Source organism: Arachis hypogaea, chromosome 10 (assembly GCF_003086295.3).
Source record: "Arachis hypogaea cultivar Tifrunner chromosome 10, arahy.Tifrunner.gnm2.J5K5, whole genome shotgun sequence".
NCBI lineage: Eukaryota > Viridiplantae > Streptophyta > Magnoliopsida > Fabales > Fabaceae > Arachis > Arachis hypogaea.
Window position 1 is genome coordinate 107,480,692 of NC_092045.1, and position 10,972 is coordinate 107,491,663.

A 10,972-nucleotide genomic window follows, 5' to 3' on the forward strand; every position below is an offset into this window, starting at 1 on the left:
GAGAAATGGATTCTGTCTATTGAAGTATGCACTATACAGTATTTCTAAGTTTAGGCGTTCTCATTATATATTTTAAGGAGATAGAATAGGAATCTTAAAAGGGTTATTTGAAAGGAAAAGTATATGAACCAACTAATAATCAGCCAAGAATGGAACAACATAATTAATTATAATTAGTTTTATTAATTTATAATTTAATTTGTTTGTTAAATTATTGTTGACCACGTTAGTGTTAGGAGAGAATCACGGAACAGATGCTTTGATCATTTATTAGTTGATTCCATATAATTAATTATGTTTTATTAATGCATAACACATGAAACATAGAAATCATATCCAAAACCATCCAATTTACAAGAAAAAGAAACACCCGTGTGCCTATTAGTAGCAACATCCGATTACCAGTTGGCTGATTCTTGGCTTATATAGAGTTGGTTCCCTAGCGTTGTTGTATTTGAAATTGCTAATAACTCTTCCCATTTATTTGAAAAATTAAAGAACGTTGCTGCCCTACAACAACAATAATAAAGTCTTATCCCACAAGGTGGGATCGATTACATGAATTAAACGATGCTATTGAGTTCTATTATATATTATATCTACAGAGATACCGTTTATATGTAGATCTCATTTGACCACCTTATGGATGGTCTTCCTTTACGTTTCACCCATTGTCCATCTTTTATTTCATCCACCCTCTGATTGGTGGTTTGTCGGTCTTCTTCTCACATGTCCAAACCACCTGAGACCCGGTTTTACCATCTTTTCCACAATAGATTCTACTCCAACTCTCTCTCTCATATCTTTGTTCCTTATTCTATCTAATCATGTATGACTACTCATCCATTTCAATATCTTTATTTCCATCACACTTAGCTTATGTTCGTATTCCCTTTTAGCCGCCCAACATTCTGTACCATAAAGCATAGTCAGTTTGATAGCTGTGAGATAGAATTTACCTTTAAATTTTAATTAAAAACACTTTTTTGTCACATATAAAACCAGACGTACTCCACAATTTTGACCAACCTGAATTATAATAATCATCACTTATGACTAATGGCTGATGAAATTTGCACAATTATATATATAGGTAGTAGCCCTAAATCTCTGATTCCTAAAATACATGAAACACAAATATTTTGTTGAATTACTCCGTCTACATATTTTACATATTTCGAAAAAGATATTATTTTAATATTAATCTGGTACGTGTATTTTGTGTTTAATTGTGTTTTAGTAAAAAAATAAAAATACTTGTTCGAAAAATCTAAAATGATAAATTATATGGTATGTATTTGGATCGGCATTTGTCAAACTGGAGTTTGAATGAAAATGATTTTATAGACTTGATTTTGGGTAAGAGTGTGTTTGTGTCGACATGATTTATATTTGGTAACTCTGTACCAAAATTGATTTTAATAAAATAAATATTATTTGGATAATATTAGTTAAAATCACTATTAGATAGATAATTATTAAAAGAGTAAAGTATCATTTTTGTCTCCAATTAGGGTAAGTCTCAAAGTTGTCCTTAACATTTAAATTGTCCTATTTAAGTCTCTAACGTTTCAAAATTGACTCAATGATGTCCTACCGTTAGGGATCTGGTAACAGAATTAACGGTGGGACGAAATTGAGACGATTTTGAAACGTTAGAAACTTAAATAGGACGAAAATATTGGGGACAAAAACGATACATAGAAACAAATTTTAATTTTATCCTTCAATAATATCAATTTTTTACGGTACATAGTTATTCAATTATTTTTTTAGTCATATCTAAGTAAATTACACTTAATCACACTACTTTCATTCTAAATAATTTTTTTTATAATTTTACTCTTAAATATTTTTACTCATCATAAAATATTTATAAAATGACTAGAATCATATTACTTAATTATATATGTATCAAAATTTTTTCCACAAGTTTATGTACTAGTCATTTTACAAATATTTTATGAGAAGTAAAAAATTTTAAGAGTAAAATTATAAAAAAATAAATTTATTTAGAATGAAAGTAATGTGATTAAGCATAATTTACTTAGATCTGGTTAAAAAATAATTGAATAACTATGTACGGTAAAAGATTGATATTGTTGAAGGATAAAATTAAAATTTATTTCTATGTATTATTTTTGTCCCCAACGTTTTCGTCCTATTTAACTCCCTAACGTTTCAAAATCATCTTAATTTTGTCCCGCCGTCAATTCTGTTAACAGATCCCTAACGGCAGGATAACATTGAGTCAATTTTAAAATGTTAGGGACAACTTTAGAACTTATCCCAAATGTTGGGAATAATAATAATACTTTACTCTTACTAAAAAAGACATTATATTAAATTATAATATTATTTTTTAATCATGTTTAATTTTTTTATACTTTTTTTATGTTTTTATATAATATTTTTTTCTAGTACTCTTAGTATTTTTTTAATTCTATTATTATTATTTATGATGAATTTTTTTATTTAATTTATTTTACCTAATAGGATCAATAAATTATATTATAAATAGATAATAATAATTATAATACACAAGAATCACAATTATAAAAGTACACAATATCAAACCAAACAAAAATTAACAAAAAAATAAAAATAAAAAATTATAAAAAAAATTGAACTCATATAAAAAGAAACAATAAAAAATTATAAATAAAACATTAACATATATTAAGGATAGAGTTGGTAAAAGGAAATTAAAATTTTATAGTTGATGACGGAATGCTAGTTAGATAATGCAAAGTTAAGATTTTTACTTCTTACAAACGTGAGTTTGAGAATAAAATCTCATCTGCGTTCACAAAAAAAAAAAGTGGCCAAACCAAAAACTAAAACGTTCAAGAAACAGTGGCCGAAGTATGTCATGTAGTGACAAAAATATTTGCTTCAAACTAAAGCCACATAGGTTTGAAACCTAGCCATGGTGGCTATGTTAATGGGTGTGTACGGGTGTGTGACAGTGTGAGTAGATTTGTAAGACAAAAAAAAATGTTCAAGAAACATGTTTTTCACCTATCTAATTTCAAAACAAACACACCCATGGTCTTTCACGAAATGGGATTCTCGGAATTCGAATTCCTAACTTTGCAGGAAAAACTTGCTTAAGGCTTAACCCAATTCCACGAAGCCAGCTATCTTTGGCGACTAAATTCTCAAAGTGGTCTCCCAGATTCAGCTCGTGCTCCAATTTAATTTTTGAGATTTCAATTAAACTAATTTGATCTGCAAGATTAGTCCTCGAACAGCATACTAGTCCCTCAACCTATTTATGGCATGAATCTATAATTAGATGACTAATGTGACACAATTAATACCACGTGGTATCATCATTAACTCCCACATCATCATTAACTCCCACATTATCATCATCCTCATATATCCTTTTTCTTTTCCAAATGCTCCACCACGCTCTCTCCCTCGCCCCAACACTGCCACTTCTCCAACCCTCTCACGGCAAGCTCAAGACACAGAACGACCTCCACTCCCGGCCTCCTTGACACTCTCAACCACCACCTCCACGACTCCACCATCTTCTCCCGCACTCATATTGACAACGCCGCCGCCCTCTCCACCAATCCTCCGCGACTCTCCACCAATGCTGAAAGTGAAAACGGGTTCACAAAATAGTTGCAGAGTGAAGAACTGTCGCAATGATCGAAAATGACGAATTCGTTGGTGAGGTTATCAAGATCAGTGGCGAGAAAGCCTTACTAAAACGTCAGAGCCGGAGAGCACGTCAAATTGTGAAACCCTAAAGGAATAATTGTCGAGGACCTTGAGGCGACCTCTGAGCTGGTGCTGAACCATTTTGAAGTCGAACACCAAATTCACGAGTGGGTTGACTCGCGTGCACTCCAGATCTGTATGACAACATAAGACGAAGAAAAAGGAAAAGGGAGATGGTGGATTCGCGAAGCATGAAAAATTGTGAGATTCGAATGGTCAATTTTAATCGGTGAGGAACAGCAGGCGTATCTACTAGTGGTGGAGATGATAGGTGAGACACCGCAATTGCCGTCTTTGATACCAAGGGAGCATCGAAAGCAGAGAGCGGAGTGGATGCTAAAGTTGAAACAAAAGCCAGCAGAAGTTGTGGATGTGGAAGGCGTGGACCCAAAGTCGAAGAGGGTGTGGTGGTGATGTGGTGACGGATTAAGAATGATGGTTGTGGTGATGGTTAAGGGAATTAGGGATGAAAATGGATGTATGAGAATGATGATGATGTGGAAGTTATTGATGATGTGGAGGTTAGCGATGATGTCACATTAAGATTCAGCTGCTAACTCACTCCAAAAATAGATTGAGAGACTAGTATGTCGTCTGAAACTGAAAGTTAATTTGAGATATCAAATCAGTGCAATTAGAATCTGAAAATTAAATTGATGCACCAATGGAATATAAAAGACTACTTTGAATAGTCGCTTTTAGACAAAATTTTCACAACTGTAATTGAGTGACTAATGACAATAAAGATTGATGCATATGTTTAAAGGTCTTTTTCTTTCTATTAAATTTTTGAAACTTTCTTATATTTATAACTTTGATAAATTAAAAATAAAATAACTAATTTATATTATGAAAAAAGATATTGTGGTCCACTATAATTATTATAAGAGTTTAGCTAATATATACCTAAAAACACAAGTTAAAATTATTAATTAATTTTTTTTTAAAAAATAATAATATAAAAGATTAATTAAAAAAGCATACCTGACATCCTATATGTCGAACTGGTGTCGAACTGAATGGTGGTTAAATATGTTTATAAAAAATTATTAATTAAGTCCCTAAATTATATTAAAATTATGGTTTATGTAATTAAAAAAATAAATTAAATTGATATATTTTCATTAACATATCTGATCAATATCCAATTAGATATGTTAAGTATTGTGTATATTGTTAATTAATGTTTTGTATTATTAATTATTGATAAAAATTATTAATAAAGTGACCGAAAGACAAATATGATTAAAGTATAATTTTTAAAAGATTAATTTAATTAATAAAAAGACACCAAAAAAATTGATTGATAAATTTTTTTAAAAATAAAATTAAAAAATAATCTATTTTTTAAAAACAAATTTAATTATTAACTCAATTGTAATCTTAAAATGTATTTTAAGAACACATTATAGGTAAATCTTTATTATAATCGAATTTGAACAGAAAACACGAGTTGGAAAATTCCCCATAGACTATTCAATGCTTTAGTGGAAATTAAGTGCTATCACGTCATGCAGGATTTTTTTAGTGCGAAAAGATCAATTCACATTTGAAATTTCAGCTTCATATAGGAAGTTGCAGTCCAAACACCACAAATATGTTCGAGCTGTACTTTTATTCCTTGTTTTTATTATATGTGGAATTTTCTATTAGAAGTTCTATATATTAGTCAATGCAATTACGTAAAGCATGTAAATTACTAAAGCAGAGTATAGTGATATTTAACGTGTTAATCACTTACCATGATTTGTCACTTTTTTTTCTACTTTGATAATTAAAATTTTAAATATTTTTATAAAATTAATGACGAAAAAAAAATAGAAAACAATTTGTATGTATCGACGGTATAATTTTCTGTCAATTATGATAATAATTAATGACATAGTTTAACACCTTTTTAATTTGTATTTGTTAGTTCACGAGTACGATTTTTTTTAAAAAAAAAGAAAAAGAAAAAGATTAGTACATAAAATTTAATAGACATTTCTTCCAAGGTTAAAGATATGTTCATTTATATTTCAGTTTCGTTGGGTTTTCACTCTATTATTCAGATCATATAAAATGGAGATCAAACCATTCCAAAATTCATATTATCATAGAAAGACTTCGTGTTGGCCATGTGACTTCATATATAGAATTTTAAAAAAAAATAAAAAATAAAAATAAAACAGCAAACAGATACTTTTGTAAATATATGTGAGAAATTCTTGAAGACTAGTAACTTTTAGTATTTTTTGTTATTATTTGACTAGTATAAATACTAAATTATTTTTAACAAATAAATTTTATTAATTTATGTGTGTAAATTTTGAAAAATGTGAGTATAAATTGTATTAATTTATGTGTGCAAAACTCTAATAAATTTTATATGTACAAATTATATATTTTTTGTGTACAAAACATCTGTAGATATGAGTACAAATTATTATTGACAAAGTGTTTGCAAAAAATAATAATATTTGTTGATCACGTAACATTGTTCTATATCGTCTCTGTCTCAAAGTTGGGATAAGGCCCGTTTAGGCTATTTACAGCATATAATTTCTTTGTGAAGAATGCTAAATGACCATCAAAATTTATTATCTTTTACCATCACTTAGTCATCAATGTTTAAAGTTATGGATAAAGTATGTTGTTGGATTATTAGACTAAAAGAACTAGAATAAAGGAATTGAATTGATGACTAAGAGATAGCTAAAAACAATAAATTCTAATAGCCTCCTAACATTTTTCTTTTTTTATTTATGAAATTAGTTTCTTTTATTCAGTAAAATGTCTACAAGTTTATTCTTATTTTTTATTTTTGAAAAATATTTTAAGAAGTCTCCTAAGAACACAAGGACGAGGTAGTAATAGATGAAATGTGAGGAATAAAGAAGCTTTCTAAGATGGGTAGGAGAAGAGACAAAGTGGGAAGGGGATGGAAGCGTAGAGGAGATGTGGAGGGAGATGGTAGAAGTTATTAGAAGAACAGCAAAAAAAAATTTTGGTGAATTTAGAGGGATAGGACAAAGAGACAAGGAGTCTTGGTGGTGAAATGCGAGTATACAAGAAAAGATCAAGGCAAATATGTAAGGCTTTAAAGAGTAGTCTTTGTACCACAATGCAGATAATTGAAAAAAATATAATACGGTTAAGAAAGAGACAAAAGTGGCTGTAAGTGAAATAAGAACAAAAGCATATGAGCGTCTCTACCAATCTTTAGGCACAAAGAAAGGCGAAAAAGGTATATATAGAATCGCAAAGAGCCGTGAAAGAAGAACGAGAGACTTGGATCATGTTAAGTGCTTAAAGGATAATGACGGAGATGTTTTGACTCAAGATAAGAAGATCAATGAAAGGTGGAAGAGCTACTTCTACGAGTCATTTAATGAAGGGTAGAAGATTATTCCAAGCTTTGGTCGGTTATGTACGAGGGAAGATCAAAACTTCGACTACTATTGAAGGTTTTGAGAATTCGAGGTAAAAGGCTCTAAAGCGGACAAAAAATGGTAGGGCAGTAGGATCCGATAATATTCCGATTAAAGTTTGGAAGGGTCTTGGAGAGAAAGACATCAGTTGGTTGACCAAACTTTGAGGTAAGCATCAAAGTGGTCCCTGAAGTTATCCTCGAGGATCAAAGTAATCCTTGAACTTAAAATTTGTCGTAATCGTCCCTGAACTTGATCTCCGGTACTCAAAGTCGTCCTTCCGGTGAATTTCGTCCAGCTGGCGCTACCGGAAAGCTGAGCTGGAGTCGCTAGTGACACGTTAGCAGCTCCAAAACGACGTCGTTTGTGGGATGGCGCGAAAATGACATAAAACGACGTCGTTTTATGCCAAAAAAACCTCTCCCTCAACGTTACACTAACGTATCGTCTTCCACACTCAAAACACAAACACAACACAAAGCAGAGCTATCTTCTTCTCTGTTACCCTCTTCACTGGCGCCAGTGCTATTGCAGTTACGGAGCGTATTTCGGTGGAGAACCTAAGGTCCAGAGGATCGCCTTCATCATCTGCATCAGACAGAGAGTTGTGAAGACGGGTTTATCTGATATAGGTACGTAAAGAAAGATATAAATATGTGGTGAAGCTCTATGTTTTTAATTTTGTTGTTAATCTATTCTTCACAAGGGGCAAAAACGTTTTCTTGGAGTGCTTTGTGTCGGAATGCATGCTTGTGTTTTGCGGTATTGGCTAGGGTTTGATCAGGAGGAGGTTTCTTAGTGGTTAGGCGAACTAAGGGGGTTTTTGTTAAGACGGAAACTTATTTTTTATGTCCAAGGGTTTACTGCAGTTACAGTTTTAGTTATGGAGTTAATAAGTTGGTAATGTGGTTGAAGTTTAGGGAGGCTGATATATGAAAAAAAAATTGAAATTGCAGATGGGTGATGATTTGATTACCATCCTATTTCACCATGGAGGATCATTCATCACAAATGTTGATGGAGGTGTGACTTACAATGGTGGAGATGTCTCTGAGTTGCCAGGAGTTGATACAGACAAACTCGATGTCTTCTTTGTCCAAGACTACCACAAGAATCTTGGATATGACAAGGTCACTCAAACATGGTGGCTGGTTCCTATAGGCCCTTGCAAAATGGTCTAAGGGCTAAAACAAATGACAATGAGTTCTTGGAGATGTGCTACCTTGGTCAGCAGAACAAGGGTGTTGCTCATGTTTACTATGAACATAGAGTCTCAGAACCTCTGTACATTGAGGAAGCAAAGGCAGTTTCATCTAAAGGGAAGGAGCTTATGGTGATACAGGATTTGAATCCTACCCCAAACCCCACCACCAATGATGATGCCGAGCCAATTCCCACCGCAGCAGCATCTACTCCAACCTCTGCACCAAATGACACCACCATTCCCACCCAAAAACCAGACTTAACTACAAAGCTCCCACTTATTTCAATTATTGTTAGTAAACCAGCAAAAAAATACACCCCCACCCTACTGTAACTTCTATGTCCAACCCCAATCCACCCCCAAAAATAGTGACTCAACCCAGTAATACCAAGCCGAAAAACCCACAAAAAAATGTCGCTACCCACTGAAATGCATAAACCATGGTCGAAATCAAAAGAGACCAAGAAGTCTGCTGTACCAAGGAGAGGGACTAGGAATGTAAAATCTGCAGCAACAAAACCATATGGAAAGAGGCCATTAACAAGAGCAGCTGCTAGTGGAACTAGTGTAAGACGTAATGATAAAGGAAAATAGCCGCAAACAGAACATGTGGCATTGTCTAGCTCAGAGGATTCCTTAGATAGTGAAGCTAGTGATGGTTGTGAGGAGGATGAACTATATCGGCCTGATGGTGATTTAGTGTCTAGTGAGGAAGATGTGGGTGTGGAGAGATTAGCAGGAAAGAAAAAGACAAATGTGAAATTCAGAACCAGGATAGATAAGAACACTTCTAAACAAAAGAGGGCTGTAATGGTTGAGGATGATGGTCCCGTGTGTGCTGACTCAGGCTCTGAGGATGATGCACGTTTTTTTGGACCAATTCCTAGGTTCGGGTCTATGGGAACATATGAAGCTGCCGAAGATGAAGGTTATGAGGAATCTGATGGTGGAGACTCATGGCACTCAGAAGAACTGAAGACTCCTCCAAACTCTGATGATGAATTAGAGGAGGTTGATTCGAATGAAGTTTTTCCTGTGTTCAGAGATGGAGGTAGGTTTGGGGAGCTTAGGCTTGCGGTTGGAATGACATATACTACAAAGATGGAGTTTAAAGAGGCTGTGCGTGAATATTGTATACAGGAGGGTCGGAGGATTTGGTTTAAAAAGAATGATAATGTATGGATGAGAGCAGTGTATAAGGATGAGAACTATGGATGGCTTGTGTATGCTGCTAACAACACTGAGAACAATTACTGGCAGATCAAGACGTTCATTGATGATCACAGTTGTGCAAGGGAAATCAAAAATAGTTTGGCTAATAGGAAGTGGCTGGCCGGGAAATTGGTGAAGAAGCTACGAAAATATCCTAACTTAAGACAATGTGAGGCTGCTCAGTATTTTAAGACAAAATGTGACTTAGAACTAAGCAAGTGTTCACTGACTAGGGCCTTAGGAGATGCTAGGGTTGTTGTGTATGGTGATGCTACTGCCCAGTATGGGATGGTAAGGGATTATGGGCTCACACTGCTTAAGAGTAACCCAGGCTCTACTGTCACAGTTGGAGTTATCCCTCAGCCCAACCCTGATGATGAACCAATATTTGAGAAGATGTACATCTGCTTGGATGCCTGTAAGAAGGGATTTCTGGCTGGCTATAGACCCCTCATAGGCTTGGATGGAGCTTTTCTGAAGACCCAGCATGGTGGCCAGATCTTGTCTGCAATTAGACAAGATGCAAACAATCACATATATGTGATTGCATATGCAATTGTCCCTGTTGAAAATACTGAAAACTGGAGGTGGTTCTTGGAATTACTTCATCAAGACTTGGGAGATTATAAGCAAAACAAGTTCTGTTTCATTTCAAATATACAGAAGGTACGTTTTATCCATGTATTTGTTGTTTTGTTGTTGTATTAGCATGAACTGCTTACACATGTATTTGTTGTTTTATGCATGTATAGGCTGCTCTGATATTAGCATGAACTGCTTATATATGCTGAACTGCTGTGTATAAAATGAACAACTGCTTTACCTAATAGATGGACTACTGCTTGATGAACTGGTATATATAGATTGAACTGATATGTATGTAACGAACAGGGACCAATTTGACGTCACTTATAAAACTTAAGGGACCAAATTGATGTCACTTAGAAAACTTAAGGGACTAATCTGATGTCACTTATAAAACTTAAGTGATTATTTTGATGCTCGAAACATGTATGTCACCCCTGTTTTCTTTTTTAAATTTAGGGCTTAATCCATGCTGTTAAGGAGGTTTTTCCAGGTGTCCATCACAGATTCTGTGTGTGGCACTTATGGAAGAACTTCAATAAGCAGTGGAAAGATCTCCAGCTGAGAGGGTTTCTATGGGAGTATGCAAGGTGCACCAGCCAAGATGGGTTCCTAGAGAGTATCAAAAAGATTGAGAGGGTTAACAAGGAAGCTTGGGAGTATTTGAACAAGTAGCCTAGAGACTCTTGGAGCCGGACTTTCTTCAGCAATGCGCCTAAAATAGACAATATCTACAACAATGCTTGTGAAGTCTTCAACTCAAGGATCAAAGAAGCTAGAGCCAAACCTATCATTACACTGTTAGAGGAAGTCAGATTGTATGCAA

The 10,972-nt window shown here is 33.8% G+C and overlaps 1 long non-coding RNA gene across 1 annotated transcript; it reads right to left on the bottom strand.

The window, feature by feature from the left end:
- Positions 1-2,691: 2,691 nt before the first annotated feature.
- LOC140175897 (uncharacterized) lies at positions 2,692-4,300 on the bottom strand. The gene is made up of 2 exons (XR_011866895.1): positions 3,721-4,300; positions 2,692-3,607 (listed from the first exon to the last, which is right to left on the bottom strand). It is a non-coding gene; the product is annotated as an uncharacterized lncRNA (long non-coding RNA).
- Between the last annotated feature and the right edge of the window lie 6,672 nt (positions 4,301-10,972).